The sequence below is a fragment of the Crocuta crocuta genome, unplaced genomic scaffold, assembly GCF_008692635.1.
Source record: "Crocuta crocuta isolate KB4526 unplaced genomic scaffold, BGI_CrCroc_1.0 scaffold518, whole genome shotgun sequence".
In the NCBI taxonomy this organism is placed as follows: Eukaryota; Metazoa; Chordata; class Mammalia; order Carnivora; family Hyaenidae; genus Crocuta; species Crocuta crocuta.
The window spans coordinates 949,004-973,940 of NW_027530514.1; the positions used below are offsets into that span (position 1 = coordinate 949,004).

Sequence of the window (24,937 nt, forward strand, 5' to 3'; positions counted from 1 at the left end):
ATCAGATATATTTATCCAAAATATGCAAAGAACTCTTAAAACTCAACAATAAGAAAAAACCAGGTCAATTTAGAAAATTGGCAAAAGATTTGAACAAAAAAAAAAATGTGCCAAAGAAGATATACAGATGACAAAAAAAAAAGCATAGGAGAGACATGATTTATCATTAGAAAGTTATAAAACAAAATAATAGTGAAATATGTCACACAGCAATGAGAAGGGCTAAAATTAAAAAATTAAAAATTAAAAAACAAAAACCATAAAACTGAAAACACTGACAAGTATGCAGAGCAATGGGAATCCTTACTCATTTTTGGTGGAAATACAAAAAGGTGCAGTCACTATGAAGGATAATTTGATAGTTTCTTACATAGCTAAACATAATTTTAAATATAATCTTAGCAATTGCCTCCTAGATATTTACCTAATTCAGCTGAAGACTTACTTTGGACTTAATGAAAACTTAATATTTATAGCAGCTCTATTGATAATCACAAAGAACTGGAAACCACCAAGTTATCCTTCAGTAAGTGAATGGATAATCAAACTTCAGTATACACGTACAATGGGATATTATTCAACAGTATAATGAAGTGGGCTACCAAGCCATGAAAAGAGATGGATGAGTATTAAGTCTATATTGATAAGTGAAAAATGCCAGCCTGATAAGGCTATATAGTACATGATTACAATTATGATATTCTCTAAAAGGCAAAACTATAGAGACAGGAAAAGATCAGCAATTGCTTGTGAGAAAGGAGGAGGGGAGGGTTGAGTTAGTGAAGCAACAAGGGAATTTTTAGTGCAGTTAAAACCATCCTGGATGATTCTGTATGGTGGAGACATAAAGTGTTTGTTATAATCCATTACACTGAACAATACATAGAAAGCACTTTAAAAAAGTGATTTAGGAAGTTCCCGGGAAGGAATGCAGATTGGGATAACAGAATCTAACTGTATTACAAATGCATGAAATAACCTCACTGAGGAGACTGGGGGTAAAAGTTTCTGCCATAAGTAACTTTCAAAATGAGTGGAGTCTGAAAGACTAAAGGCAAAAAGAACTACACATAAGCATAATCCTCTAGTTGATAATATTGTTTCTTATGGGGATATAAGTTAACAATTCTGATACTGCTATACATACATATTATAAATGAATAATTAAGTAATCAAATGGCAGGATATGAGAACCAGATTTCTCACTGTTAGAGTGAGAGTTTATAGATAAGCAAGAGCAAGAGGCTAGAATAATTCATGTGTTAATGGGTTAGAGTTGGATACTTTAGTTTGATATAGATACTGGTAGTTACATATAGAAATATTTACAGAAATGTATATATGCATATCTCTATGTGCAGATATATTTCCTTGGTTTGTCAGCTGAGAAGGCCTAATATAAATGACTCCTGAAGAGCAATGAACACACCAACACCTAGATGTTGGCTTCTAATACCATTCTCCAATAAAAGGAACCAGGGGTGCTTAGAGGAAAGGCTAAGACTGGGACAGGAAATACACAAAATAAACCTGGAGCATCTCGTAGTACCAGAACATAAGGAAGTGCTCAAAAACAGTAACTGCAACAGAAACTCACATTAATGGGGGGTTATATCTGAGGGACACAGTTGTCATCTGAAAGAACTTCTAATGGTCAAAGCTGGAACAATTTGAGCAAAGAAAGAAAGAAAGAAAGAAAGAAAGTAGTAGGGGATTATAACCCAAAGAATTAAATAAATAGCTATGGACCCATGCTACTATAAATAAATGATTGAAAAATAAATAAATGGAGGAGAAAAACAAATCTCCCATGCAGAAGAATTCCAAATAATTCATATAGTACTTTGCTCTCAAGAAGATGGAGCATAAGTCCCCACTCTTCAAGTGTGAGCTGCACATAGTGTGACTCCCTCCAAAGAGTACAGGATAGAAAGTAGGAAAAAGGAGTAACTTCTTAGGAGAGAAACCTGACAAACACTACCTTAGCCAGGTGATCAAGATCAACATCTAAAGACAAAAATCATGTTGATTTTCTATATACTCAATGATGTGATGAAAGTGGCACCTCACCTTTGTGTTCTTCCTGCCCCAAACCTGTAGCTCCTATTTAGTCATGAAAAAATGTCAGATAAACTCCCATAAAGGGGCATGCTAGAATGTAGCTTCCTAGGGTTTCCTCAAAACTGTCTAGGTCGTCAAAAACAAGGAAAGCCTGAGAAACTGTCACAACCAACAGGAAATTAAGGAAATATGGTAAATAAATGACATATGTAGTTTTGGATGGGATCCTGTAACAGAAAAGGTCATCAGGTTAAAAACTAAGAAAATATGCATAAACTGTGGACTTTAGTTAATAACAGTGCATCAATACTGGTTCATTAATTTTAACAAAAGAACAATACAAATGTAAGATGTTAATAATAGGAAAAATTTGGATATAGGTATATGAGAATTCTTTATACTATCCTGTCAATTTTTCTGTATATTAAAAATTGTTCTAAAGAAACAAAATCTATTAAAAAATTTCATGGCACTTACCATTTTATTGTTAAGTAGAACATGGAGTACACAAAGACTTAAGGTGTAGGGCAGTATATGGAGAGTGCTATGTGCATGGCAACACTCTAAGGAAAGAGGAGTACTGGTGAAGGAAAATTGGGACAACGTTTGAATACATTCTGGAGGAAAACAAATTTGAACAAACCTTTGAAAAGTTAGAAGATTTTTGACAGAATTAAATGATGGAAGGATCCTGAGTCGTTCCAAAATGGAAAACAGCATGAACAAATGTATGGAACTGGAAAAATCCATTAAGTATTTGAGAAAAGTGATTGAAGACTGGCTGGAGGACAAACTGGTATCATCAAGAGTAGTTGAAATTAAGTCAGGTGGAACTGAATATGAAGGCCTTGAATACAAGATTAAGGACCAAGGACTTTGTTTAACAAGTGAAGATTTCTGAGTGAGGAAAGGATACTGAGTGGTCCTAAAAGAAGAGGGATCTGGAGATGGCAGCATGAATAAAAGAAGGGGAGAAGTTATTTATGTGGTCATTGTCTTATGCCCATTGGGTGAGCAAGAATATGGGAAAGGATGGCACAGTGAGAAGGAAATTGTGGAAAGAGATAAACGAGGGAAAGAAAAATCAAGAAGATGTGCAGGTGAGGGAGAGGTAACAAGCTGTGACAGGCACTGCTTTTTGCTACCTAATATTGATTCTCTCTCATTTTCCTTGTTAACTGCGAACCCCAATTTTGTTGAGGGTGACAATGTTTTCAGTTAAAAATACTTCTGACTCCTTTGCATCTGGGAGTGCTGTGTGATCCAGTTCTAACCAATGAGATGTACACAGAAGTCTAACAGGAGAACTTTTGGTTTTCTGATAAAACAAGACAATCTCTGCTAGCATCTCCCTTTTGTCTCCCCCTCTCCACCTCCCTTAATTCCTGAAAGGAACGTAGATATGATGCCTAGAGTCATAGCAGCCATATTGTAGACAAGAGGAACGATGCTACATACTAAGAAAGGTAGAAAGAGACAGATTATCAATACAATTTTACAGCTTTCTGGACCTCATTTTACATACAAGAAAAGAAACAGTTTTAAGTAAATCAGTGTGATTGGATTTCTTTTACTATCTTAATTTAAAAAGTCAAAGGCAACCCTAAGTATTTTAGCCCTACCAAATTAGGAAATAATGTTCTGTTAATTCACAATCCAGGGTGATTGAGTTAAGAAGTAAAAGAGGGTTCTACTTCTGGAAGGGGAATCGCCAGGAGTAGTTACAGCACAAGTGGAACTGGATCCAGGTCATTGTGCGTCATTAGGCATCTTTTCACTCAGGCTGGAAGAACCTGAGTTTTGTATGTGGACATGTTAGGTCCATTGCTCTCCCTACTCTAGAGGCTGCCACTTCTCAAGCCACGTCACAAATACGCTATCATTCTTCCATTTCCATATGGCAGTGGTGAAGAAGTGAAGGGGCTCCTCTCTAGGGAAGTTAGACCCTTCTTTTTTTTAATTTTTTTTTTTTTTTTACAAATAGTTTATTGTCAAGTTGGTTTCCGTAGAACACCCAGTGCTCATCCCTACAAGTGCCCTCCTCCATGCCCATCTCCCCCCTCCCCCCCACACCCATCAGTCCTCAGTTTGTTCTCATCATTCAAGAGTCACTCATGGTTTGCCTCTCTCCCTCTCCCCCACTATTTCCCCCCTTCTTCTCCCCCATGGTCCTCCGTTAAGTTCCTCCTAATTCTCCTACACGTGCAAACATATGATATTTGTCCTTCTCTGCCTGACTTATTTCACTCAACATAACACCCTCAAGGTCCATCCATGTTGCTACACATGGCCAGATTTCATTCTTTCAGTTAGATCCTTCTTATTATGAATGAGTGAGACCCATGAGAAAAAGAAAGGTCTGTTTGTCTGACTGCTGTATCACCAGAGGCCTCACCTCTGCCTGCCACCATATGCCATCAGTACAGATTTGTTCCAGGTGTGGACCCTTCAAAGGAAGGGCACACACAAGGTTTATGTGAATCTAATTCAGTCCATATTTTCTTTCACTTGAGCTTCTGGAGTCCAGTAATAATCATCATTACTCAACTCCTTGACTTCAGTTCTAGTATTTCTGATAGGAAAAGGAGTATAGCTTGATATCAGCCACCAAACTATCTCTTATACTCTCACACAACCTGCATTAAATACATTGAAAGAGATTTTGCCTGTTTTGCAGTACTATTTCCACCTGTTGGGAGTAGAGAACTAGGCAAGTGAGACACAATGCACACCACAATTATTAATTACTTAATTCAGTAAATACTTATTGAATGTTTGCAATATTCCTGGCACTATTTTAGGGGCTGGTGATGTTATACCCAGATCGCAGTATCCTCACCGACCAGAGACCACCAGGGAGACCAAGTCACGCATGCAATGGCAAAGAGCTTTATTACAGGCTTGAGCTCGGGCTCACAGACTTCATCAGCCCGTGGATCCGTGCTGAGAGCCCTGAACAAGGGCAGAGTAGGGTTTTTATGGGGTTTGAGACCGGGGAGTTACAGAAGTTGTGACAAGGGAACAGTGATCCAACCATAATTATTCAACATCATTGACAGTGGGTTTGACCATACACACTGTCTAGAGTATTCGTTACTTTTGGCGGGATCCAATTACAACATTTAGAGTACCTTTAAATTCAACCAATCACAGAGCGAGCCTAGGGTCTTGTTCTACTAACAGGTTCGACTAACAGGTTAACTTTAGCATTAGGTAACAGGGTCCTATCTATAGTTTCTATCTCCAGGCCTCTCCCTCAGTAATGTGGAGGGTGGTCGCTGGCCTTTCCTGATTGGGTGTTGCAAGGGTGGTTTCTCCTGCCTTGGGCAATGTGTAACTGCCTGATAGTTTTGGGAAAGCTGAAACTCAGGCCTTCCAGTTCAGAGAGGAAACTTAAAGCCTGTCATGGAGTCAATTTGGTTTAGACGTTTAGACTTGTGGCCTTACAGTGACACAGAAGTAAACAAAATATGTGAGGACCATGCCTTCATGGGGTATATATATAGACAGGTGAGAAAGAAAATAAATAAATAGGTAAAATACATAGTGTGTCAGAGATTATGTCTCTGAGAAAAATACTATGAAGAGTATAGATAGTGCATACTGAAAAAAAAGAAGAATGGATAGTGCAATGTTAAGTGAAGTGGTTGTTTATATATGCCATATCTTTGGAAAAAAAGAAGGAAGGAAAGAAGGAAGAGAGGAAAGAAAGAAAAGAAAGAAAGAAAAGAAGGAAGAAAGGAGGGAGGGATGGAGGGAGGGAGGGAGGAAGGAAGGAAGGAAGGAAGGAAGGAAGGAAGGAAGGAAAGTAGGAAGGAAGGAAAGAAAGGTTGTTGGATAATAAAGTCTTCTGAGAAGATACTGTTTAAGTATGATATGAGGGAAGAAAGGGAAGGAGTCATACAGACAGCCAAATATGACAAATGCATTATGAACTTTCCTGAGGAAGCAGACATTCATTCTTTCCATCAAGTCAAAGGATTAGACTGACACATGTACTCTGGAAAGTGCATGGGCATTGTCCTGTGCAAAAATTATTTGCTATTTCATACATGATATTAAAGATATACAACATTGTAGCAAATGGGTTCAAGTTTAAGTGCATAATATAAGATTGTATCATAATAAGAAATAAAGTATAAGTAACATGGGAAAATGCAGAGATATTTTAGTGTAAATAAAAGCTGTGCACAAATACATAATTTTTTTATGAGGTAAGTAATTTTTCCTGAAAATCTTCCTGTAATTACAATGATCTGATAGCACATGAAAAGAAAAAGCCTCAAATTATTGTCACTCAAATTAAGTGAACTCTAAAAGTATATTTGAAATCATCACACTTTATTTAAAGCTGGTAGAGTAAGTTGTACGCTTCAGCAGGGTGGAATCCTCTGCATGTAGCTCTTATTTGTCACAGCAAATCTGCAAATAAGCAGAGGCAACCATCAGCAAGTTAGTGAAGTCCATGGATTTTTGTCTTCAGAGGTTCCAGGCCCTGCCTGATTTCTATCCTTTTTTTTTTGGTTTATTTATTTACTTTGAGAGAAAAAGAGAAAGAACGAGCAGGGGAGGGGCAGAGAGAGGGAGACAGAGTCCCAAGCAGACTCCGCATTGTCAGCACAGAGCCCAGAAGGGGCTTGAGATCATGACCTGAGTCAAGATAATCAAGAGTTGGACATTTAACCAACTGAATCACCCAGGCACCCCTCTAACTTGCTTTGATTTACATCACAAGCACTTCTATAGCATGAATTGTTTGTTAGGCCCTAGGTAATTTTCAGTGTCAATGGTGGTGGTGCTGGTGGTGATAATAATAATGGCTACTGTCTGGGATAGCTAAGAGCCAGTTTTATGCTTCATTTAATCTCCTTAGCAACCTCATAAGGGAGGTAGTAACATTTTCTCATTTTTCAGATAAAGATACTAAAATTTAAATATGTTATATCACCTGCCAACCATGACAGCTGGGAAGTACTAAAAATGATGTGCAAAACTAGATCCGCCTGATAATACTTATTTCAATCATATATGAGAAGATAAAGTAAAAACATATATATAGGATAAAGGACACTTAAATTATATTTTACGTAAGGTCTATCTTGGAAGTAAACTGGAATTATCCATTTGGGTGTAATTTGTGTTTGAGGAAGAGAGAGAGAAGAGATGTGGGACATTGGCATTTCCAAGCTTTGCGAGAAGTGAGGCCCTACCCCATTTAGCCACTGTGGCCTGTTCTCAGGATTGTTTGGTTTAGCCCAGGGTTGCCCAGCTTTCCTCCCCTCTGTCATATTTCCCTTTCAGAGAGCAGGTCAAACTCCTGCCCCTGTCTCGTTGTGGTAAGCTTCTATGTATGAGTGTTCTATTGCTGTTGTAACAAGTTACCACTCAATAGCTCCAAACAACAGACTTATATATCTATTATAATGCTAAGGGTCAGAAATCCAAATGGGATGCACTGGGTTAAACTCACTGTCAGCAAGCTGTGTTCCTTCAGGAGGCTCCAGTGAAGAATCTGTTTCCTTGCTTCTAGGGGCCACCTGCCTTCCCTGGTCCATGGTTCTGCATGACTTTGATATTTGCTTCCACTGTCACATCTTTTCTTACTCTTCTACCTCCCTCTTTCTCTTATATAGACCCTGATGTTAGATTTACCCAGATAATTCAGAATAATCTTGGTCCCAAAAGCCTAACTGCCAAATTCGTTATGCCATGAAAGGTAATATATTCACAGATTTTGGAGATCAAGAAGTTCACATCTTTAGAGGCCATTATTCTGCCTACCACATTCTTCTTTAGCTGGTTTCTTGGTTTTTGTTTTTGGACACAGTTGACATTTTATTGAAAATGTAATAATACTTCCAAAAATCATCCCTTCCCCCCAGACATCTTAGAACACACCCTGGGTCATTCTTTATTTCCCTACTCTTGGTTATGATGTTTTAGTCAAGTGTTCTCTAAATAAGAGCATTTAAGTGCTCTTGATGGATTGATGGCTTTTTAAAGGATGACTTCTCTAAAAAAAATGTTTGTGTGTCTTGATGTATTACCCTGGAAAAATCAAATGCACACCTAATCACCAGCAAAATGACTTTAGTTAGGTTACAGTTGTAAGCCAAACAAATATATTTTGTCCTCTGATCAATCATTTTTAGATTTACTGTGACTGAAATACTCACACACAAAAAAAATGCAAGAAGAAATTTCGTGTATTCCAACTGAAGAGAGCAGAGAAATTCTTCACACCTTAAAATGCATGTATATATTAAAATCAAGGTCACTACCCACACATCCAGGTGTATAAGAGGTGTGTGGGCACTAGGCCAAGTCCTGCCATCAACTCTGTACACTGGATAATGAGACACATCAAAAGCTTCTTAGTCAAATTATCTGAAGACATGCACATGTTCTTGATAGGTAAAAGTTCCGTGGTGGAAATGGAGTTTAAGAGTCCAATGTGGGGGCACCTGGGTGGCTCAGTCAGTGAAGTGTTCAACTCAGGTCTTGATCTCATGGTTCATGAGTTTGAGCCCCGTGTCGGGCTCTGTGCTGACAGCTTGGAGCCTGGAGCCTGCTTCAGATTCTGTGCCTCCCTCTCTCTCTGCTCCTCCCCCACTTACTCTCGCTCTCTCTCTCTCAAAAATAAATAAACATTAAAAACTTTTTAAAAAGGAGTGCAGTGTGGAATGAAGTATTGATGTATATAACATGGATGAACCTCAGAATCATTAAGCTTAATGAAAGAAGTTAGTCACAAAAGAACACATACTGTATGATTCTGTTTATGTGAAATGTTTTAAAAAAGGCAAATCTGTAGAGATAGATAGTATATTAGTGTTTGCTAAGGAGAAGGGTGGGAATGGGGAATGACTATAAATGATCACAAGAATTCTTTTTGAAGTAATGGAAATGTTCTAAAATTAGGTTGTGGTGATGGCTGCCCAGCTCTGTAAATATACTAAATATCACTGAATTGTATATGTAAAATGGACACATGTTAAAATATGTAAACGTATACCTCAATAAAGCTGTTAATAATGAAAAAGTTGAATATGTTACTTGTCTACCCCAAATTTATTTCTAAAAACATTTCATCAAAAAAATCTAATATATAATGATATTTAGTCTGATGTATTTTATAATAGAGTTATAAGCAGCTTACTAACTTGACAATAGGGTTAATTACATAAATTATGGTAAAATTATGTGATGAATTTGCTGTGTAGATGATTAAATCATGTTTGGAAGACCAATGAAATGAGAAAATGCTCATGGAATGCTGCCAAATGAAAAAAAAAACAGTTTTGAGAATCTCTTATGCTTTATGACCTCAAGCTTTTAAATGATGTAATTATAATACATTTGTGTCCACAACATCATGAATTGTTAACCCCTTAGATTGTTCCCATTACTCCTCTCATTGATCTGGAGAGTAGGAAGAGCCTGTTGTTGTGACTATTACAACTGTTCTAATTCTAAATGAGATGACACAGGGACCAAAAGAAAACATCTTGCCATTTCCTAGCACAAAGTCTTCTAGATAGCAGTAGCAATGAGTAGAACAGATGAAAATATGTGCATTTTTAATTGCTAGGGTTATTGGCACTGGCTGAGACAAACCACTGGGAGGAACAAATGTCTGCCATATCAAGAAGTTCTCTTTCATGCAGGTCTAGTTAAACCAATTTACACACAACACAAAATCTTTTCCCAAAGATCTTTTACTCTGACTGTAGCACAGATTCTTCCCTGCCAGCCAAGATGTTGTCTGCTTCTACTATGTATTTCATTTGCAACTGTCGGTTTTGTTTTTATTTTCTCATTAAACATTATTATAGGATACTGGCTCCATTGTTACAGGCATGAGAAGTGGGACATGCATGTTTTAGTCACTACAGACACTTAATTTACTCAAATCCTTCAAAGTACAATCTTGGCCCCTCTCTCCTTGTGTCTTCATAAGTTCTCATTAACCTATGCATTTCTGCTTTAAAGTTACTAACTTCTTTCACGTTATTTTGTACCAATTAACCTTGATCATTTACCCTGCTCCAATGCACCAGATTCCCCTTCTGATTAATAGTGCTTTTCCAGCTTATATGCACAAAAATTACTAGAAATAAATTTTAAAATTTAATAATGGTTACCTCTGGATAGCAAGACTATAAGTGATTTTTATTTGTTATTTATACTGCTTTGTATATGTCCAATAAATTTTCCATATTTTACAACTTCTAAAACTATGCCTTCCATTTGTAATTTAAACAGGAATGCCAGTTCATTTCTTACCCATATTTCTTTTGCTTCTCAACATTCAAAAGAAATCTACAATCAGTAATGGCCTAGTACATAGTTTCTTAATCCCAGCACTATTGAAATGTTGGGCTGTATAATTCCTTGTTGTGGGGGTTGCCTGGTGCATTGTAGATTGTTTAGCAGCACCCCTGGCCACTAAATGACAGCAGCATCCTTCATTTGTGACAATTAAAAATATCTCCAGACATTGTCAGATACTCCCTGGGGAATGCAGACAAACCCATTTGGGAAGGGAACAAAAATCACCTCCGGTTGAGAACCACTGTTCTAATGGTTTCTTCTACATCCTTTCTACAACATTTTCATTGTATATTTTCTTTCTTTAGTTTCACCCTGGATGTAGGATGTGGGATCCTCTGGGAAAAACTTGGAGTCTCTAGAATGTAGATGTCCTTGTGGGCCCCATGCTGTGATCTTCCAGAAGCCTAAGAACTTGCAAAGAACTGTCTGGGTAAATACAACACAGGAAACATTCATAACTAGGTGTCTCCTGCAAATTATTGGGCCACACTTGGTCAGTGATGAGGACTTAATCATATCAATAATGTCAAAAATCAGGAATGCAGTTCTTGTTGCAAATGACAATTCACTATATCTGTGAAATATATACATGTATATATACATAGGTAATTTATATAAAATATAAATACATATACATATGTATAAAATATATACATATATTATACATATATAATATATGCATGTATATATTATATATTAAAATATAATTATATTATCAGCTACTGTATATAGTACTTTCTCAGTCCAGGCTGCTATAATAAAATACCATAAACTGGGTGGCTTATAAACAACAGTAATTTATTTCTGACAGTGCACAGACAGATTTTAGCAACTTCTTCCTTTGTCCTTGCACAGTGGACAGGGCAAGGGAGCTCTCTGAGGTTTCTTTTATAAGGGCATTATAATCCCACTAATTCCATTTGCAAAGGCAAAGTTCTAATGGCCAGATCACCTCCCAAAGTCTCTACCTCCTAATACCATCACCTTGAGGGTTAGCATTGCTACAGATGAATTTTGAAGGGATGCACACACACATTCACCATAGCCAGTATTTATCCTTAAAATCAATTCATATGTCCTTGGCTTCTTTTAGACAATTGTCTTTACAATCTTTTTTCACAGGAAAATCTTTGTCTTAAGGTTCTGAGGTTACTATGAACTTTAGGGCAATTAATGGATAACTTTTATTTGTTATTTGGACATTTGATTAATAACAATATTTTTCCTTCTGAATATGACTGGTTTGTTCACTCAGATGCATGAATCATAAAAAATAAAATGCTTATAAATTTAGTTTTAGCAGATTTAAAACTCAATTGCTTGCTAAATCAATAATTCACAGTACATCTGTAATAATCATTGCATAATGAGCCACAAAAAAATCTGTCTTCAAGTTATGCACTGATTTTAAAAATACTTTCAGCATCCAATAATACAAATGTTAAGCTAAATTCACTTCCTTTGTAAATACAGAAATACCAGATGCTTTCTTTAACTAAACAAAAGCATAAAACTTGAATAATTTATCACACGAGGCATCTAATTTTCATAGTTATATTTGAGTATTGCAAAATGATAATGATGACTTCAGATCTACTATTTTCTCTGCCAGCACATCCTTTCCCCTTGTCTCTGGCTGGCAAATTCTATTCTCTCCTCAAGATGCACCTTTAGTTCTCCTCTTCCTTTGTGAAATTCTCTGTGACTCCCTGGAATAGAGTTAGTGGTTCCCTCTGAAATTCCTCTAGCATTTTGCATCTATAATAACTCTTAATGCATTGTATTTATATGGCTTTTTCCTCTGTTGTTTACCTCCGCTCCTTTGGCCCTACAGTGTATCAGAGGGCAGAGATCCTGAATGTTTTCATCTCTTACTAAGCATTTATTAAACACCAAATTTGGTGCAAGCACCATGCGAGTGGCAAGAGATACAGAAAACAAGTTTCCACTTAGAAGCTGCTTACTATTCAGGAAAGAGATAGAAAAACAAATATAATACAACCAAACAAGGGCCATGATGCAGTGGACTATAGGGTGTATGGGAGCATATAGGTTGAGCATCTCCTCCCAGACAGGGATTCAGGGAAGGTTTACTGAAAGAAGCAGCATCTGAATTGAGTTTTGACAAATAAGGAGGCATCATCTGAACTGGGAGAGAGTGGATACTAAGAAAAATTAGGGTGGACTCAAGGACAAGGACCAGGGTTAGATGCTTTATGCATGAAGTGCTGGGTATGGGTTGTGGCCCTCTCTCTGCTTCATCTGTGCCTCCTGATTACTGGTATCCTTAAAATTATTAGCAAGTTTTATAAAGCAGAAGAGCTCTGATTCATGTGAGTCTGATTTGACAATGTGATTATGTTATTTCAAAATTGAAGACAAGCAGGTAATAATTGGTTTAGAGATTTAGTGCATGCTGGAGGTGAACACTGAGGAAGTTATTGTTCAATAATAGAGGAGGTGAAGATAATCCCTCAAAAGTAATTCATGAGAAGAGAAAAGCCCTGAAGTTATACAATAGCTCTTGTGGGAACAGGAAATAGATTGACTGGAAATATGCATAAGGTTCTGGAAAAGCCTGGCCAAAGTTACATACCATGAGTGTCTGGTGCCCCCAGTCTGCAATGAATTTTCTCCAATGGTGCTGTGCAGCCTAGATGCAGGAACAGAAAAGAGAGATGATTGTACTGATCTAAGGTGTACTACATCAGTGTAGAGTATCTGTATTGTGTAAAGATAAGGGCCAAGAAAACAATGAGTATTGACAAACATTAAAAACCAAAGTTCAAGGGCACCTGGGTGGCTCAGTCGGTTAAGCATCAGACTCCGGCTCATGTCATGATCTCACAGTTTGTGAATTGGATCCCACCATCGGACTCTGTGCTGCCAGCTCAGAGCCTGGAGACTGCTTCGGATTCTGTGTCTGCCTCTCTCTCTGCCTTTTTCCCACTCATTCTCTCCCTCTTTCTCTCTCTCTCTCTCTCAAAAATAAACATAAAATATTTAAAACAAAAAAACAAAGTCCAATTTATTCGTTTCACTTTCCACTCCCTTCCCCCAGTCCACTGATATGAAATATAAACACAGATTGCTGCTTATGAACAAAACAATTCTATCTTTAATATAGAGTGATCTATCTTATCATTTATGAGAATATTAGCCAATGACCTTCTGCATTGAAAGGGAACAATGACTTTTAAGGTCATTGTAAGTATGGGTGGATCTCCTCATAAACAATGGGTGTATTCCCCCCAAATTATAAGCACACTTAAGATTTATCAGGAAACCCTCTTAATTCATCAGAAATGCCTATTGTTATATACCCTCCTATTTGAGAATCTGAGCCAGAGGCTGACAATCATTTTTTTAAAGATTCAGATAGTAAAAAATGTAGGCTTTGCAGGCCCTATTATCTCTATTACAACTACCTAATTATGACCTGTATCAAGAAAACAGCATAGACAAAATATAAATGAGTGGACATGGTTATGTTCCAATAAAACTTTATTTACAAAAACAGATGGTAGATTGGATTTAGATTACAGGTGGTAGTTTACCAACCCCTGATCTAAGCTAATTTTATTATTTTCTGCAAAATAAGTAGTCACATTCTATTTACTCTTAAATAAATCTTTATGTTGTTTGCTTAAATTAAGACCCACCTGCATTTTTAAGTAACATATTTCTCCATGTAATCATAGAATTAAAAGACAGAGATGGCATGATTTGGTAACACATAAGGAACAGAAATGTTCGTAGTTAATCATTAGCAAAATGCTTTTTTGAATCCCTAAAATTATATCTGGAAGGCCTGTACAATAACAATTAGCAGATATAATAAATTTGAAATGACTAGGTTTCCAGATGGAATACTACTTCTCAGATCTATGGAGAAATGTTTTGTGGAAGTAGCATAATTACAGATATAGAGCATAACATGTCCCCAATTTTTAAGGAAATGGTCCTTAGCATAATAATGACAGCCTGAATATGCTCCTTTACAGAAGAAACCAGAAGTTATTATGCCTTACAGTTAACTGTCATAGTTTTTATATCTGATGTGGGAATAATTTAAATAACAGTTCAATGATAGCTATATTATTATAATTAAAAAAAATTCATGTTTATTAGTATGCTTTATCTTGATTTATTCCATGATATCTTATAGTCACAGCAAGAGTAACCAAATGTCAAGGCAGGAGAGGGACCTATTCCTTCAAAGGATGATGCAACCCCAGTTCTGTCAAGCCTAGTGCTGAAGGTATGTATGAGGTCCTTAGGGAGTCTTGCCACCGAGGCTGTGCAAGTCACAGATCCCTGGAAGCAAAACAGAAGCTCCCTGGGACTATAGTCATCATCAGCTTAGGAGAAGGTGAGGGTGAGAAAAGAGACTCCGTGGGGAAGGCTTTAGGAGGCAATATTCTCAGAAGAAACCATACCTAAGAGTCAAATGTCTAAACACATGCCCTGAAGTCCTAGCTGAGAGGTTAATTGTTCTAAGACACCAGCTCAACATTGCACTAATGGAAACTGTTTTCCATAAATTTTATCTTCATGGAATTTAATGTATTAACATAATTCTCACACTTCTTTCACATTCTGAATTCTTAACTTCAATTATGAGCTCTTTTTTTCTCTTACATGCTATACCTATAAAAAGAGCAGGAATATAGGCATTCTCTAAAAAGAAAAACAAGAGGAAGAAACACTAAGACCACATCTTACATGACAGCTGTGTTTCCTCTTTTGCATCTTAGCCATTTATTTCTTTTATACAGTGATATACACAATATAGTCATGCTGGTTAGAAAAAAATACCTACTATCATGAGATCATCATGCAGGAGCATTAGCAGGTATTATGCAATACTGTTTGAAATTATGAACTGGGCCAGTATATCTGATATCTATATTCTGCTTATTTTCTGGTCACTAAGCCACTGCCAATACAGGTAAAGTGTTGCTGTTTATATGGAATGATGATATTTATGAGGAATCATTGTTTTAACATACATCAAGCTTATAAGCTTTAAGAAGTGGGATACTCTAAAGAAAGCATTATTGTGACAATTCATTTTCAGGGAGACAGTGGGGGGTCCATGGTGAGTAGGTTATAAGGAACTAGAAGGTTAGGATAGACTTGTTGCGAGAGAAATCATAATGTGCTTCCATGGGACAGTGAGTGGAAAGAAAGCAGGTGGTGGCAGGGGTGGTATATCCGATTTTTTAATACCACACACACTGCAAAGTCATTTGTAATATTACTGATTAGGCAAAAATAATCATAGGATAAAAAGAACAGCGTAAGAAAATTACCGGGTTTATTTTTAAAGACTGAAATGAATAACTCTAAATATCTATTGAGAATATCTAGTAAAAACCTACAGCTGGGGAGTCTGGGTGTCTCCATCAGTTAAGCATCTGACTTTGGCTCAGGTCATGATCTCAAGGTACGTTAAGTCTGAGCCTCACCTCGGGCTCCTGTACTCAGAGCCTGGAGTCTGCTTCAGGTTCTGTTTCCCTGTCTCTCTGCCCCTACCCTGCATGTGTGCTCTCTATCTCTCTCTCAAAAATAAATATTTAAGAAAATTTATAAACCTACAGCTAACATCATATTTAATGGTAAGAAAATAGAAACTTTTTCACTAAGATCAGGAACAAAGCAAGGATGTTCTATCTGACACCTATTCAACATTGTACTGTTAGCCCTAGCTGATGCAATAAGGTAAGAAAAGGAAATACAAGACATAGAGACTGAGAAGAAAGATATAAAACTGTCAGATGACATGATTGTCTATGTAGAAAATTTGAAAGAATTGCCAAAAATAAAACAAAACTAAACAAAACACCTCCTGAAACTAATAAATAAGCAATTATAGCAAAGCTCCAGAATACAGAGTTAATATATAGTCAATAACTTTCTTATATACCATCAATGAACAAGTAGAATTTGAAATTAAAAACACAATCCTATTTACATTAGCACCCCCAAAAGTGAAATGCTTCAGTATAATTCTAACAAAATATGTGTAAGATACATACGAGGAAAATTCATTCATTACTGGTAGTAATGCAAAATGGTACAGCCTCTTTGGAACACTAAGTATACTCTTATTATAGGATCTAGCAATTGTGCTTTTTGGTATTTACTCACAATACTTGGAAACTTATGTCCTCACAAAAACAAGCATGCAAATGTTTATAGGAACTTTATTCATAATTGCTAAAATGTGGAAGCAACTAAGATGTCCTTCAGTGGGTGGATAAATAAACTATGCACATCCAAAGAATTGAATATTCAATGCTGAAAGGAAGTGAGTTATCAAGCCATGAAAAGACATGGAGGAACTTTAAATGCATATTTTAAAGTCAAAGAAGCCAGTCTGAATAGGCTACGTGCTATATGATTCCAGTTATGTTGGCATTCTGGAAAAGGAAAAAACATGGAGGTAGTAAAAGTATATGTAGTTGTTGGTGGGGGAAGGGATAAATGAATAGGCAAAGCACAGAGAACTTTTAGACCAGTGAAACTATTCTGTGATACTGTAATGGTGATGAATGTCATTATACATTTATCAAACCCATAGAATGTATACCCAGCAAGAACCATAATGTAAACTATGGAATTTGAGTTATAATTCTGTATTATTATAGGTACATTGATTGTAACAAATATACCACACTGGTGTGAAATTTTGGTAGTGGGAGAGCCTGTATATATGGGGGGAAAGAGTATCTGGAAAAGCTCTGAACCCTCTCTTCAATTTTGCTGTAAACTTAACACTGCTCTAAATAATAAAGTCTATGTTTTTAATGGGCAAAGGATTTAATGGATATTTCTCCCAGGAAGCTATACATATAGCTAATGAGCACATGAAAAGATTCTCAGCGTCATTAGTCCCTGGGGAAATGCAAATCAAAACCAGGAGTTACCACTTCACACCTACTAGAATGACCTTAATAAAAACAAAGCAAAACAAAAATGAAAAATAAATGCTGGCAAAGATGTGAAGAAATTGGAACCCTTCTGGATTGCTGGCTGGAATGTAAAATGGTACAGAGATACTGTAGAAAATAGTTTGGCAGTTCCTCAAAAAGTTCAACATAACTTACCTAATGATTGAGCAATTATACTCCTGGATGTATATATCAAAGAATGGAGAGCAAGGACTCAAACAGAGAGTTATATGTCAATATTCATTGCACTATTATTCACAATAGTCAAAAAATGGAAAAAAAAAAACCCAACAGTCCATGAACAGATGAATGGAAAAAGAAAATGTGGTTATATATAGAATGTAATATTACTCATCTGTAAAAAGGAATGAAGTTCTGATATATGCTACAGTATGGATAAACCTTGAAAACATTATTGCTAAGTGAAATAAGCCAGTTACAATAGGACAAATGATGTATGATTCCATTTATAGGAAATATCTAAAATAATCAAATTCTTAAAGATGGAAACATCAGAGATTACCAGGTGCTGGGAGCAGAGGGATTTTGGCTTAATGGTTTTAGAGTTCTGTTTGAGGTGATAAAAAAATTTTGGAAACGGATCATGGCCATGGTTTTATAACATTGTAAATATACTTAAAATCAATGAATTGTATACTTAAAATTGTTAAAATCACAAATTTTAGGTACATATATTTTACCACAATAAACATTCAAAAAATAACTGTTATGGCCTTTCAAAAGAGGGGGAAACTACTTTTTTCCCTTTCTTAAAAAGGTGTATTTTATTTGAAGAAAAGTGAGTCCTTAGAAATAAATAGCTCAAAAAAAAAAAGAAAAAAGAAATAAATAATTCAAAGAAAAGTTTTCTGAGAACCACAGAAAAAGATTTAAAATGTGTTTTCTTTTTTACATTTTTAAAAATGTTTATTTATTTTTGAGCTATAGAGGGAGAGGCAGATTGTGAATGGGGAGGGGGAGAGAGAGAGAGGGAGACACAGAATCTGAGGCAGGCTCCATTCAGGCTCTGAGCTGTCAGCCCAGAGCTAGACACAGGGCTCAAACTCACAAACCATGAGATCATGACCTGAGCTGGAGTCAGACACTTAACCAACTAAGCCACCCAGGCGCCTCAAATATGGTTTCAATAAAATAGACAAAAGGGGAAATTCCCAGTACAGAAACATCTCCTAAATCCTTAAGTAGTTTTGACTTTGAATTGCCTTCCTCTATTTGTAGAACATTTAAAAACAAAGCTAATCTTAAATTGCATGAAGTTCATTTTATAGTATGGCTCTCATTTTGTATATCAATAGGGCTTTATAATTAGCACTACTCAAGTTGCTATTTTTTTTAATGTTTATTTATTTATTTTTGAGAGAGAAGGAGAGCACAAGCAGGAGGGACAGAGAGAGAGAGGGAGGAGACACAGAATCTGAGCTGTCAGCCCAGAGCTGGACATACGGCTCGAACCCATGAACTGTGAGATCATGACCTGAGCTGAAGTTGGACGCTTAACTGACTGAGCCACCCAGGTGCCTGGCTAACTATTTTTTTTTTAAAAAGATCATCTGATTGCAAAAATATTTATGAAATTAAAAGACCAATTTTTAATCCCTGCCCAATTTACCTAAAAAGTCACATGTTTGATACAAAATGCTTTAGCAAAGGAAATAGAACTTAATAACCAGAGACAATGTCCTTTGCCTGAGAAAAGGTAGATTTAAAAATCAGTTTGATATCATTTTAGATGTTATTATTTATATATTTTTTCCTCTTTCATTTTGTCCCTTTTCCCTATCAGAAGTAGCCAGCTGTTTATGTCCTAAAGAAGCTGTATGATGGGGTAAAAAGCAAAAACAGTATGTAGTCACTGGCTTTTGCTTTCCAAAAGTCTAAGCTCTTAGAAGAACTGAAAACATTTTAAGAGACTGAAAAAGGAGAGAAGGATTTGCAGACATAGAATGTGTAAAGATATATGGAGAGAAAAGATTAAAAGGAGGTTTTCCCAGTTTGATAGGTAGAAGCAAGACAGAGGTCTATGGGTCTGAAGATGGTAAGAAAGAACCCATATCTCTCTGTGAAAAATAGTACTTTTGGTTACAGGAATCTTGCAGGAGGTCCTTGGGTCCCCGTAGATAGACAATCAGCAGAACTGAAGAAGAGAGATGGGTACAGAAGCCAGAGGTCATTACAGCCACCTGCTGGACCTAAGATGGAGGACTAGATACCGTCCCTTGGCCCACTCCCCATCAAAGTCTTTGTTCTATATGAGACCTAGAACTATCCCTACAGGGACAAATGTTCAGTTTTCTGCTAGCTCTGTAATATGGTAGCTTGGGTTCAGATATTAATTTGAGTTTTGAAAAAATAAAAAGTGACTTGCACGGCTCAGTTGGTAGACAGTGATTTATGCCCCACCACAAAAAGCAAACACATACATGCCCTACTTAATTACAAAGCTGAGTAATTGCTTTGGTGGTGAATCCAATATATTAGTGCCTGCTATGTGTTCAATAAGCTTTTCAATAGAAATATACAGCACATGGCAGGAATAATAAAAAATTTTTATGTGATTTTATGTGACTATGGGCGTTATTATATGACGTCACAATCACAACTTCTTTCAGAGTGATTTAAGGTCTCTAGCAATAAAACATTTTTTCTTTCATTCATTCAACAGATATTTTTTGAGCACTGCTGTATAACAAGTGTTGTTACAGGTTTGGGAATATCTAGTAAATAAAATAGACAGATATCCCACCCAAGTAGAAGAAGAAAGATAATAAACAATAAATGTAAAAAATAACAAGAAGAGTATACAATTAGAATGTGGTAAGTGCTATAAATTAGGAGAGGAGGTTGGGTAGTTTGTAATGTTAAATAAGATGGTCAAGGAGGATTCACTGAGGAGGTGAAGGAGTTAGTAGAAGTATGAGTGTGGCACAGAACACCCTTGAAAAAGGGAGAAGCTGGAACAGCCCTAACTGAGCTGTGCTTGGAATATTTATGGAACAGTATTATGTCTAGAGCAGAATTAGGGTAAGAATAGTGTGGTAAAAGAATAACACTTCTTCCCCAAGATGTCTGTGTCCTAATTCCTGGGACCTACAAATATGTGAAGTTACATGGCAAAGGGGAATTAAAGTTGCAGCTAGAATTAAGGTTGCTACTCAGCTGAATTTGAGATGGGGCATGTACACTAGATTATTCAAGTGGGTCCGGTGTAATCAGGAAGGTTTTTTAAAGTGGAAGAGAGATACAGAAGACAAGGTCAGAGTGCCTCCATGTAAGAAGGACTCAGTCAAGCCTGGCTTGATTTGAACACTGAGGAAAGGGACCATGAGCCAGGGAATGTGGGATACCAATAGTAGCTGGAAGAAGCAAAGAAATGGACTATCTTCTCCAGCCTCTAGAAAGAATGCAGTCCTGCTGATACCTTCATTTTAGCCCGGTGAGGCCAATATCAGACTTCTGCCCTAAAGAATTCTTACAGTTCTTATAGTATCTTACATAACAAATCTGTTATTTTAAACCACTAATTTTGCGGTAGTTTGTTTCAGAAGCAGATAGATAATCAATACACATAATGAAAAGTAATGTGAAGGAAAAATGAGAAAGCTAGATCTTGAAGGATCGTAAAAGGCATAGCAAGGACAAATTCCATACTAAGTGATGAGGGGAGACATTATAGGTTTTGAACAGAGGGATGATATGACCTGACAGGTTTTTAAAAGATCCTCATGGCTTCTGTGTTGAGACTAGATGTAGGAGGACAAAGTAAAAGCAGACCTGTGGGAGCTACTACAATGATCTAAGGAAGAGATGAAGGTGGCTCATACCAGGAGGGTAATTTTGGAGATAGTTCGAAGTTCTCGGATTCTAGGTGGAGCCAATGGGATTTCCTGACAAGCTGGATGTGGGGTGGGCAGTGGGGGGCGGGGGGACAAAAAAGTCAAGGATGATTCCCAAGTATTTGGTTTGAACAATTAGAAGGAAAGAGATACCATTACTGAGATGGGGGAAGCTTCAAGTGGAGAAGTACTAGGAGATGTTCAGGATTTCAACGTAGAACACGTTCAGTTTGAGATACTGGTCCAGTATTCAGGTGGCAATGGGGAATAAGCAGTTGGATACACATGTATTTAGAGTTCAGCAAAAAGGTTTATGCTGGATATATAAATGTAGGCATTAGAGGTTTATAGATGTATTTCGATTCAAGAGATCAGGTGATATTATCAAAGAACTGATGTCGACTGAGAAGAGGAGAGGATCAAGGCTTGTGACTTTTGGTGTTGAATCTATTCCTAGGATTATGAATTTCCAGGATTCTACTTGAGAAATTATCATGATGAATAATTCCTTTATTTTATTCACTCTGCACAGGAGTCTACTCAGTCAAATTTGTGTCAATCAATCAGCGTGCCAGGTAGCAAAAGTGAAATGACAAAGAAAACTAAGATAACACCATGTCAACAAGTACAGCTTTTTCAGATAGAGATTTCAAAGAACACTGCCTTCAAAAGTAATAAAGATGTAGACACCAAATTTTAGGCCTTTGAAGAAAGCACTGTTGCAAACAACTAGTCTCAACATAATTTTTGCAGGTTCCTGCCCTTTCCCTCACTTCCCTCCTTTTTCCTGTGCTCCTCCATGGGCTCTTGATCCTATATTGATCTGCCTGTAGCTTGCATTTGATGCTTAACACTGACAGCAGTCCATTTCACTTATGTATACATATGAAAAGTTTGCCTAGAGAAAAACTGTCAAGGATGGACAAATTTTCCAATTTTCCAAATAATTTTATCTTAATAATGAAATTTCAGTGTTTGATGGTGAATTAAAATTAATCCAATATATATATTTTTAACCTGTGAGGAAAAGAGTAAAGTTTTATGATTGAGGATTATTATTTTAGTCACTGAAATACGATAAGGTATTTGGATACCATAAGGTAGTTGGAAAGTCCTTGTTTTTTCTGACATTTTTGTATTATATCTTTTATACAGTTTAGTAATTCTATGAGTTGATTAAATTCTTAGAAATACAATTCAAGTTGTGCTTCTTGTCTTTAGTAGTTACACTTATGGTTATCATATAGGAAAAATCATAATTTGTAAGACAAAAGTTTAAAGTATATATGTAAAGAACAGGATTTTCACTTAAAGTATTCTCCAAAATAAAGTAATAGCTTATGATTAAAATATAAATTCTGGAATCACAAACTATAATTATTATACCCAACAAAACTTTAATGTTTTTAAGAAGTAGGACTTAGGGGAAATTTCTCTCTGTACCCAGCTGTTTTGATAAACGTGAGCTTTGTTGTGTTACAGTGTGATAGTAGTACTGGTTTTAAATGCATTAAAAAGTTTTTTGCAAGATGCACAAATATACCTCATTGAAGCTTTCATCAAATATGTTGTATAGAAAGAGAATGCTCTAGAGTAATTCAGCATGAAGTAGGAGAATACTTAATGGCAAAGGGTGGTGAATGCACTCCAATAAAACATTATGGACACTTTAATTTGAACTTCATATAACTTTCAATATCATGAAATAGTATTATTATTTTGATTTTTTTTCTCAAGCATTTAAATATGTAAAAACCATTCTTAGCTTACCAGCCATAGAAAACAGGTGGTGGGCTGGACTTCTCCTGTGGGCTGGATTTTGCTGACTCCAGCTTCAAACACTGAACCTCAGAACTTGGACAAATGTCCTATTTTATAAATCTTTTACCAATTCCTTTTCCAGCCATAGGCTGGGTGATTTANCCTTTAATCAGCCTAAACCAGGCTGGCGGATTCCTGCCAAGCCAGCACCAATGTGCATTGTCACAAACATTGTTCCCTTCTAAAGAGCAATCTCTTAATATGGACAGACTTATTAGAAGAAGAAGCAAAATGAAAAGAAAAAAAGCAGTGTTCTTGGTCTGCCTGTCAGTGTGAACTTATGCTAAAAGCAGTGACTAGATAGTTTTTAAGCCCAAAATTAATTTAGGTCTATGCTCTCTGATTTTTTATTAGCTCAATGCAAAATTTTATTACTTTAGTCAGCTACCATTTTAACTCACTGTTTCTATCATGTTCTTTTAAACTTTTTTATGTTGCCACTTAGCATGTTAGCCACTATTCTAATTCTGTAGTGTCCAGATGTACTAAGCATGGTGTGTTTATCTTCAATTAAGTTGTTGATGAAATAGTGAATATCCAGAGCCAAAGACAGAGTTATTTGAACCCTCTAATCAAGACCATGAATCAACTTCACAATTAATGTCCATATGTCCACAATGTACTCATGGAGATTTTTCCAAATGCCTCAGAATACACTACATTTTCAGATTTTAAAAAGGAAATAAAGTTAATTTGGATAATATGATTTTCTCTTAGAAAATTCATGATGTTTCCAGTGAACTCCTTTATCAGTATTCACAAGCCATCTGCCTAATAAACAGTTCTAGTATTTTACTGAGAATTTATGTTAAACCCACATTATTTCCAGCCAGAATCTCATATCTTCCTAAATTTTGAAAATTGAAAATTTGTTCACCTCTTATATTCTGCTGCCTTTTCCTTGATCCACAGCTCAATATAATTACTAGCATTGATTATATAATCATATCTGCAAGTATTTTCAGTACCTTGGAAGGAAATTCATCAAAGCCTGGAAAATTTGAACTTATTTAAAGCATCTAGGCACATTTTTGTTTTTAATAAAATCAGTTGATACAATTCAAGATTATTCCAGATCTGCCTATAATTCTCAACGTTTCTTCTTGGTTTCTAGTCAGACTGTCTCCTCTCTTTCAAATCTCTACAAAACTACCTCCTCATTTCTCGACTGATTTCAAAATTCACAAGATCACAAGATCGTTGCCAAGCAATAACATGTGTTGGTGAAAATGTGGAGAAAAGGGAATCCTTGTGCACTGCCTGTGGGAATGTCAGTTGTTATAGCCATTCATGGAAAACAGGATGGAGGGTTCTCAAAAAATTAAAAATGGAACTAGAGTATAATCTAGCAATTTCACTTCCAGGTATATATCCAAAGGAAATGAAATCAGTATCTCAAAAGGATACCTGCCTCCCATTCCACATGTTCATTGCAGCATTATTCACAATGACTAATAGCCAATAGCCATGATACAGAAATAACCTAGGTGTCTGTCAACAGATGAATGGATAAAGAAAATGTCACACACACACACACACACTGGAATATTATTCAGCCACAGAAAAGAAAGAAATCTTGTCGTTTGTGACAATGCAAATGAACCTAGACGACATTATGCTAAGTAAAACAAGCCAAACACAGAAAGACAAATGCTATGTGATCTTATGCATATGTGGAATCTAAAAAAGCCAAACTCCTAGAACCAGAGTAGAATGGTGGTTGCAAAGGCTAGTGGGTGGGGAAAATGTGAAACTGTTGGTCAAAGTATACAAAGCTTCAGTTAGGCCGAATGAATAAATTCTGAGGACCTAGTTTATAGTATAGTGACTATAGTTAATAATACTGTATTGTCTTCTTGAAATTTGTTGGGAGAGTAGATCTTAAATGTTCTCATCACACACAAAAAATGG

General features: G+C 36.3%; 1 long non-coding RNA gene across 1 annotated transcript in view; it reads right to left on the bottom strand.

Moving 5' to 3' along the window:
- Positions 1-6,409: 6,409 nt before the first annotated feature.
- Positions 6,410-24,937, bottom strand: part of LOC144234104 (uncharacterized) — a 75,930-nt gene continuing 57,402 nt past the window's right edge. The window contains exons 5-6 of the long non-coding RNA XR_013335864.1: positions 12,992-13,048; positions 6,410-6,483 (exon numbers count right to left, since the gene is read on the bottom strand). This is a non-coding gene — a long non-coding RNA (uncharacterized LOC144234104). The remainder of the gene's footprint in view (positions 6,484-12,991; positions 13,049-24,937) is intronic.